At 42.2% G+C, this 9,220-nt stretch overlaps 1 long non-coding RNA gene across 1 annotated transcript in view; it reads right to left on the bottom strand.

The window, feature by feature from the left end:
* LOC132397845 (uncharacterized) overlaps positions 1-8,725 on the bottom strand; it is a 30,589-nt gene extending 21,864 nt beyond the window's left edge. The window contains exons 1-2 of the long non-coding RNA XR_009513469.1: positions 8,608-8,725; positions 8,012-8,271 (exon numbers count right to left, since the gene is read on the bottom strand). This is a non-coding gene — a long non-coding RNA (uncharacterized LOC132397845). The remainder of the gene's footprint in view (positions 1-8,011; positions 8,272-8,607) is intronic.
* Between the last annotated feature and the right edge of the window lie 495 nt (positions 8,726-9,220).

Raw genomic sequence — 9,220 nt, forward strand, 5'->3', positions numbered from 1 at the left:
CAAGGCACTTCACCCACGGAACTACCTCTCACTGGATGGCATGGTTTTACACACCATTCTCTGCCAACTCTGGAGACTGCTGTGCATGAAAATCCCAGGAGATCAGCAGTTTCTGAAATACTCAAACCACCCTGTCTGTCTCCAACATTCATTCCACGGTCAAAGTCACTTAGTCAAGTCAACATTTATTGTCATTTTGACCATAATTGCTGGTACAGTGCATAGTAAAAATGAGACAACGTTTTTCAGGACCATGGTGTTACATGACACAGTACAAAAAACTAGACTGAACCTCATAATTAAAAAAAACAGAGAAAGCTACACTAGACTACAGACCTACACTGGACTGCATACGGTGCACAAAAACAGTGCAGGCATTACAATAAATAATAAACAGGACAGTAGGGCAAGGTGTCAGTCCAGGCTTCGGGTATTGAGCAGTCTGATAGCTTGGCGGAAGAAACTGTTACATAGTCTGGCTGTGAGAGCCCAAATGCTTCATTGCCTTTTCCCAGACGGCAGGATGGAGAAGAGATTGTTTGAGGGGTGCATGAGGGCCTTCATAATGCTGTTTCCTTTGCAGATGCAGCGTGTAGTGTAAATGTCCATGATGGCAGGAAGAGAGACCCCAATGATCTCAGCTGACCTCACTATCCGCTGCAGGGTCTTGTGATCCAAGATGGTGCAATTTCCAAACCAGGCAGTGATGCAGCTGCTCAGGATGCTCTCAATACAACTCCTGTAGAATGTGATGAGGATGGGGGGTGGGATATGGACTTTTCTCAGCCTTCACAAAAAGTAGAGACGCTGCTGGGCTTTCTTTGCTGTAGAGCTGGTGTTGAGGGACCAGGTGAGATTCTCCGTCAGGCGAACACCAAGAAATTTGGTGCTGTTTACGATCTGTACCGAGGAGCCGTCGATGTTCAGTGGGAGGGGCCCCGTGCCCTCCTGAAGTCAACAACCATCTCTTTTGTTTTGTTCACATTCAGAGACAGGTTGTTGGTTCTGCAACAGTCCGTTAGCCACTGCACCTCCTCTCTGTAAGCTGACTCATCATTCTTGCTGATGAGACCCACCACGGTCGTGTCATTGGCGAACTTGATGATATGGTTCAAGCAGCACAGTCGTGGGTCAGCAGAGTGAACAGCAGTGGACTGAGCACACAACCCCGGGGAGCCCCCGTTCTCAGTGTGATGGTGTTGGAGATGCTGCTCCCGATCTGGACTGACTGAGATCTTTTCCCCATTCTGATGTTTGGTCTGAACCTCAACCACATCAGCATGCCTTGATGAATTGAGTTCTGCCACATGACTGGCAGATTAGATATTTGCATTACCGAGCAGATGTGCCTAATGAAGTGGCCACTGACTACATCTCCAATCTCAATGAGAAACCAAATCTTCAGCACTGAGGTCTTGGATTGGAAAAACAAGCAATACACCTTTACAGGTATTCATGACATTCCAGTTGCTGGAAATTTCCTTGAGGCTTCAGAAAACTGCTTCAGGGATCATCCTGTGGAACATCTCCAGCTGGAGCAAATATCAGTCAATTGCCAGCAGCCAAAGTACAGTCCCTTAGGAAGTGCTTTAGCAAATTACAATATTTGCACAGCACATTAAACCAACCACTGATGCACAGAGCAGGTTAGCCATTCTGCTCAAGCAAAGCAGGGCATCCTTTTGGTTTGCTTTCTGCTCTAACATACAGTTGAAAGACATTTGCCACCCTAGGACTTCAGTCAGGTGGAGGTACAGGGGCTTGAAGACACACACTCAACATTTTAAAAACAGCTTTTTCCCCTCCGCCATCAGTTTTCTGATTGACAACGAACCCACAAAAGCTACCTTCAGTATCTTTGTCTTCCTTTTGCACTAATTAAATAATTAGTGCAAAGTAAGAGCAAATATTATATATATTCACGTGAAGCCATGGAGCAGGTGCTGGATGGTCATATGAGCAGCTGGTGCATATCACAAGTCCTGGTTATGTGACCACTGACGCCAGGCAGACAATCTCTGAAGAGCATTGATAATGGCTGGGGTCACCTGTCTTGTAAAGACACTGCCCAGAAGGCAATGGCAAACCACTTCTGTAGAAAAGTTTGCCAAGAACAATCATGGTCATGGAAAGACCATGATCACCCACGTCATATGACACGGCATATAACAAATGAAAAATTAAAAAAATATTCATATACTGTACATGACCAATGCTGGGACACAAGCCAAGGCCTGATCAACCCTGGCTGGGTTGCCTGGGTGAGACTGTCTGATGTTGAAAGTCCTGATGACCCCAGGTTACATCTCTGGCGATGTGTCCCAGCACATCCTAGGATATATCTCAGCAGCATTATATAGTCACGACATACATTTCTTATTTTAATTTATACTACTTATGTCTTGCACTGTATAGCTGCCACAAAACAACACATTTCATTACATATATCGGTGGTATTAAACCTAATCCTGATAAGAGAGGAAAAAAATCAGCAGAATCGCAAGAAAATAAAAAATGGGGCAAGGGGATTGATGGGTTCAACCTGTTGGGAGCCAATCGCTTAAGTGACCTCCTGACATCTAACATGTAAATATCCACAGATCAAATGTTTGTTTGAAGTGGTAACATGCATCGCATCTACTGGTAGGTACACGATATTCAGACCACCATTGCCATTACTCGCATACACATTTATACAAACCATGGAATTAAGGACATTAATTAAACACAAATAATTCCAAAGGCAAAGGCATACTACCAATGTCTACCTTTGCATACAGTACTGCACAAAAGTCTTAGGCACATATATATAGTTAGGGAGCCTAAGATTTTTGCACAGTACTGTAGTAAATTTGTGTATTGCACTGTACTGCTGCCACAAAGAGAAAAAAAATTCATGACATATGGGAGCGATGATAAATCTGATTCTGATATGGGTCTCTATTGTGGGCTGAGAGTGGGAAGGGGGCCGGGAGAGGGGAATCATGATTGAGAAAAGGGGAAGGGAGAAGGGAAGGAGCAAGAAGCACCAGAGAGACATTCTATAGTGATCAATAAACCAATTGTTTGCAATGAAATGGCCGTGCCTAGTGTTTTAGTGCTGGCTGTGTTTGCATCTAAGCCAATACCCCCACCCCAGCCCTTACAATCCTTTTATGTCACTTGACCCTCACCCCTCCCGCAGCACTCCGTTCTCACTATTCCCAACATCCTTTGCCAGATTTACAAGCTCACTCTCTGCTCCATGTTGACAAATACAGTACTGTGCAAAAGCCTTAGACACCCTAGCTACATATATGTGTTTTTGACTTTTGCACAGTACTGTATCTTCCCAAATATTTGCCTCTTTTTGAGCAATAAAACTTCTTTCAACTTGTTTATTGATTGTTATCCCAATTCTTTCTTTTTTCTAAATTTCACATTATACTTCCAGCAGTTTAAATTTAGAACCAACACATCAATCACTGCTCTAATTGAACCTATTCATTTTAACATAAAATCAAAATGTATGCAACCCACATGTTCTACATCCTTACCAGATGACTCAACAATTGCACATGAAGCAAAATTGTTCCACCTTCTTAATTTTAAAAGTTATCTTCCGAAATCAGAGCTTTTATCACAGCTTTGCAATTCAAGAAGGTCTCCCACTCACTCCTCCTTCTGGTATAGACCATGACTCAAATGCAAAGTGCTAAATATCAGTGCTTCCTTAAGGCTTTACACTGAGGTTACTGTCCCTTCAGCTTGTAGTCAAATTCAATTAGATTTCCAGTGATGCTTCCTTTGGCATTACAGGTAGTACAAGTTTTAGCTGTTGCTATTTGAAGAGTGCTTAAGGTAGCTTCTATAAAGTCAATCACTGATCCTCAGTTATACCTCCGTTTTCAGCTCAACCCATGCCCTACAATCAAAGTTGCATGTCTACAGGAACACAAACTGGCAGTACGGAAACATGATCCACTGACGCTGATCTCAGTACACAAAAACCGAGAAGGACACCACTTTAGATGGGACACCGTGGAGGTTCTGGCATAGGCAAACACGAAGCAAGCGTGAAAACTTCTAGAAGCATCGTTCTCTTCTGATAACTCCACAAATGAATAGATCGAAATGGACATCATCTATGAACCTCTAAGAGCCAAGGAAATGTGAGCCAGTAGAAAGTCTCAGAGAGAAACACCAATGAATGCTCACCGAGGAAGACCCCTTGACTGGTGATGAAACCTCTGCAAGCTAATTGCCGAGCTTGCCGAACGCTCCAACATTAAACATTACAGACCCTTTGATGAATACAGTTAGGCCTGAGGATCACAGCAATCTGTTAATTGTAAAGTTGCAAACTAAGGTTAGGACTTTAGGTACAACAGTATGGGGAAATTAGAGGTCAGGCCAGGTCTAAGTCTGTGCTCTGCATTTGAAGCCCTGCAACGTGGAAGTGGGACAACTGTGGCCAGATGTTGAACTGGCAGGGAGTGGATGAGGGTCCCCTTGACACCCCCAAGTCTGTGATTTGTCTGCAGATTCCAGAGTTGGAATTTGTGCAGGCAGCTGAAGTGAATTCCAACAACCCCCTAAGTTTACAAATTGATGAGACCAGAGTTCGAGGGCTAGTGTTTGGGTTCTCGCCACTGGTAATTCGAGGCCTGATGTTCAGCAATAGACTTGTTCTGGGACTGAGGCCCAAGGATAAACCAGAAGTTCAGAAGTCGAGGCCCGTTTTACCGGAGGTGAGGCTGCGACTATCTGTGAATCTGCTGGAGCAACCAAAGCACAGGGTCTGCAGGACCAAGTGTGGATCCGCTGGAGGCCTGACCTGGGATTAAAGGACTGTGTATCTGCATGGGTGGGAGGGAGAATAGAGCTCATTTTAATTGTCTGTTGCTTGTTGTGTTCTGTGTTGTTCTGTCAAGCATTGCGGGCATGCTATGTTTGTGCTGGTATGAATGGCGGCACTTGCAGCCTCAGGTGTGTTGGTCGGTAAAATATATGACACATATTACTGTACTGTACTTTTTGACGTATCTGTAACTAATAAACTTCAATCTTGAATCGTCTTGATTTTAGCCACTTTGGTTGAATTTGAGGTAGACCTTTCCAGCCTCCTGCTATAGATTTCTCAGGGCAAGAACCTGGTCCTGGTTTTGCTCCCTTAAGCAGGCTACCTTCAAATTTTAGAAAAAAAAACATTTGAAACCCCCACTGAGGATTTGGAGGAGCTAACCAATTTTTCTCTTTGTTATCTTACTGAGTACTCCTCAATCATAATTTATCACTGTATATAAATAATAATTCCTTCCACATTAGGTATCACCTGTTTGTACATGTTCTACTAGATGGGTGTTTCACTCCTAAAGCTGATCCCCCATTCATGTCAATCCAGGAAGTAGAAACCTTTTCCCTCTCAATCTTGAGTATCAGGGTAGAATTACACATGGACTTGGCTGGGCAGTCAGGTCTTGGCAGTGCAACAGTTGAAGGCCTGAAAGAGTCACTTGGCTCTAAAAAAATTTATCTTGAAAGTCAGAATTACATACTGATTTTCAGAATCAGAATCAGTTTTAATATCACCAGAATATGTTGTGAAATTTTGCAATACATAATAAAAACTGTGAATTATGTAAATATATTAAATATATTGATTTTATATACATATTTATATGTTAAATTAAATAAGTAGGGCAGAAAAAGTGGTGAGGTTGTGTTCATGAGTTCAATCTCCATTCAGAAATTGGGTGACTGAGGGGCAGAAGCTATTGCTGATCACTGAGTGTGTGCCTTCTGGCTCCTGTACCTCCTTCTTGATGGGAATGTCCTGGGTGATGGGAATCCTTCATGACTCAAACTATGGGCAGAGGGTAAGTGTGGGACGGGATACCTGTATCCAATGGATAACTTTATTATGAAAAATGGAAGAGTGCAATCATTACTGTTTACAAAGAACCATTATAAAGACACCCAACAGGAATGTGTGTTTTGTATGAAGTGGATATTAATTTCTCCAGAGCCAAATGAAACCAACTTTAAATTTTCAGAATGACTTTTTTTGCAAGTATCAATCTTTTTGCAAACAGGTTGTAATTGCAGGCGAAGGGAACCAGACCAGTTAAAGACAAAGCCATTAATAGTAGCAAAAACAAGAGAAATCTGCAGGAGCTAGAAATCAAAGAAAGACACACGAAATGCCAGAGGAACTCGGCAGGTCAGGCAACATGTATGGAAAAGAGTAAACTGTCAAGGTTTCAGGCCAAGACCCTTCACCGGGACTGGAAAAAGATGAGAAGTCAGAGTAAGAAGGTTGGGGGGAGGTTAAGAAGAAGTACAAGGTGGTAGATGATGGGTGAAACTGGGAGAGAAGTGAGGGTGAAGTAAAGACCCTTCTTTACTTCAGAAGGGTCAATTGTTCAAAGAGATAAAGGTCTCCAGAAGGGGGAATCTCACAGGAGAGGGTAGAAGATTATGGAAGAAAGGGAAGGGGGAGGAGCACCAGAGGGAGGTGATAGGCAAGTAAAGAGATAAAGTAAGAGAGGGAAATGAGTTCTTCCAGTATTTTGTGTGTATTACTGCAATTTATTATTTCTTATCGATCAGATGCATATTAAAGAAATGTGGTAATTCGTTGCAATATAAGTGCTTTTTGGTTGTATTGTGGTATTTCTAGATTCCTGTTTAAGGCACATTTCCTGAAACTAATTCTATTCCTTGTCCGTTAGAGTTAGTAATTGGAAAAATGTTTAAAGGGGTAATATTTTGCACTCAGTTCCTAGATTCAAGATTTCTGATAAATACAGAATCAAGACAAGTTTGTACAGATGCTTCAAATGAAGGTAAAGAGTCGTGATGCACTGTAGGAGAAATTTAGACTTTGATTTCTTGCTTTAAAAAAAGTCAGTTTGATTGATGTCACACACATTGATTTCAAAAGATTAAACGCCTATTACTCTGTAACATCTTGGTTGTGTCACCATTCTGCAGTCACTCAAGTCACTCTACTCCCTCTACAACCATGACTGTGGGGCGCAAATGCCATCTATACATTGGCTGATGATACAACCATTGCTAGTGGAATCTCAGATAGAGGTGAGAGGGCATACAGGAGTGAGATATGCCAACTCATGGAGTGGTGTTGCAGCAACAACCTTCCACTCAAGGTCAGTAAGACCAAAGAGCTAAGGTGGACTTATAAGACAAAGGGACACATACCAGTCCTCGTAGAGGAATTAGAATGGACAGAGTGAGCAGTTTCAAGTTCCTGGATGTCAAGATCTTTGACGATCTAGCCTGTCCCCAATATACTAATTCAACTTTGAAGAAGGCAAGTGTCGTGGAAACACTAATTAAGAACACCAGAGTGACTTCAAGTTTCATTTTAAGAGTTTATTAACATGATATCATGGAGAGTCTGCAGCAGAACTGCATCACCACCAGAACTCTGATTTTTAGGTTATACAAAGCTCATATTTCTACAGCAAGACAAACAACTTCACATAACCTTAGTCTGGCATACCACGGTCAGCACATGATCAATCGTTTAAAAGATATGTCAATTATCTCTCAGCGCGAGTCTAACAGTCCTCTTTGTTGTGCGACCACTGACGTCAGGCAGACAGCTGAGGTGCCAGAGATTTTTGTACAGTACCATTGTAACTTTAAGGATTGCACTGTACCGCTGCTGCAAAAAACAACAGATCTCATGAGATCTATGAGTGATGATAAATCTGATTCTGATCTGGGTCTCTGTTTGGACTGAGAGTGGGAATTTATTATTTATTTCATGTTACTGCACGGAGTAGGCCCTTCTGGCATTTTGAGCCACGCTACCTCAGCAACCCTCAACAACACCCTGGGAATGCCTACGCATTCTACAGGGAGGATGTACAGAGACTCCTTACAGAGGATGACAGGATTGATCTCTGAACTCCAACACCCTGAGCTGTAGTAGTGTAGTGCTAACTAGTACATCACTGTGGCATTTTCTGCAGATACGGGGAATCCAGAGTTACTTACTCACCTGGGCCCTTAGCTCCCAGTGGAACACAGGACATTGATGACCTCCCAACTCCATCGTCCAATGTTGGAGTTCATCAATGCTTCTGAAATCCATTGCATCCACTGTGCGGGGGACTGGCTTCTACATCTTCACTAGAGCCCTGTTGGCCTGCCTTACTCATTTCCACATCTCACGATGACGATGCAGGATTGGACTTTGAGAGGCGGAAATCCAGAGCATCTGATGTAAAATGCTGAGAAACTCAGCAGACTAGACCGCATCTATTAAAAAAGAATACAGAGTCAACATTTTGGACCAAGACCCTTCACCAGGACTGGAAAAGAAGGGGGAAGAAGCCAGAATAAGAATGTGGGGGGAGGGTAAGTGGTACACACTGGTAGGTAGTATGTGAAGCTGTATGAGGGGAAAGGTAAGTGGGTGGGGGAGTGAGATTGAAGACTTCAAATTTTTTTTGTTAAATCCTGGTGAACTGTTTTCAAATATCTCTATCCATCATAAACAGAAAAAAAGACGTGTCATTGACTTTTGACTTGTCAGAAAGATATCAGGATGAAGCAGAACAAAACCTCAGAATATGCTTCTTGAGGATTAGTCACCTTTTATTGACTGGCCCAAGCACAGCAACCAGAGCCTGGTATTGCTTGGGCCCTTATTGCAAGGAAAAGTAGGTGTGGCAGTGGGAACTGCATACACGTGAGTGAGGATACCCAGCAGCGCACCAGATCCAACACAAACCAGCCTTAGAGAGTACAGGTCGTTTCAAAGCTTCAATAGTTGGTGTGGACAGTTTAATATGACTGGTGCATCTATTTCCATGGAAACAGTTCTGCAGTGATGATTTCCTTTGCCTCCCAGCAAGCACAGTGGGTGGAAATGACAAAATAGTCTGAAAGACATTAGAATAATGTTTTCCTCCCATCCCTGGAGACAATCAGCATTCACACAGAATTCTTATGCACAGTACATATATTTATTATATTGTTTTGTATATTAAAGTTAATTATTATCTTGAAGGAAAACAAATATTTTAATATGTTAATTAAACCAACAAGCACCATATAATTTTCAAAACAATTTTATCACAATAAGTATAATCAAATATCTGTCTTAAGACATTAATATCTGCAGTTCAAAATAACAAACATATAAATAACCTTCAAATCGAGAACACATATAAGGAGTTGACTTCTTGTTTTAGGAAGGATAGAA

The sequence above is a fragment of the Hypanus sabinus genome, chromosome 8, assembly GCF_030144855.1.
Source record: "Hypanus sabinus isolate sHypSab1 chromosome 8, sHypSab1.hap1, whole genome shotgun sequence".
Classification (NCBI taxonomy): Eukaryota; Metazoa; Chordata; class Chondrichthyes; order Myliobatiformes; family Dasyatidae; genus Hypanus; species Hypanus sabinus.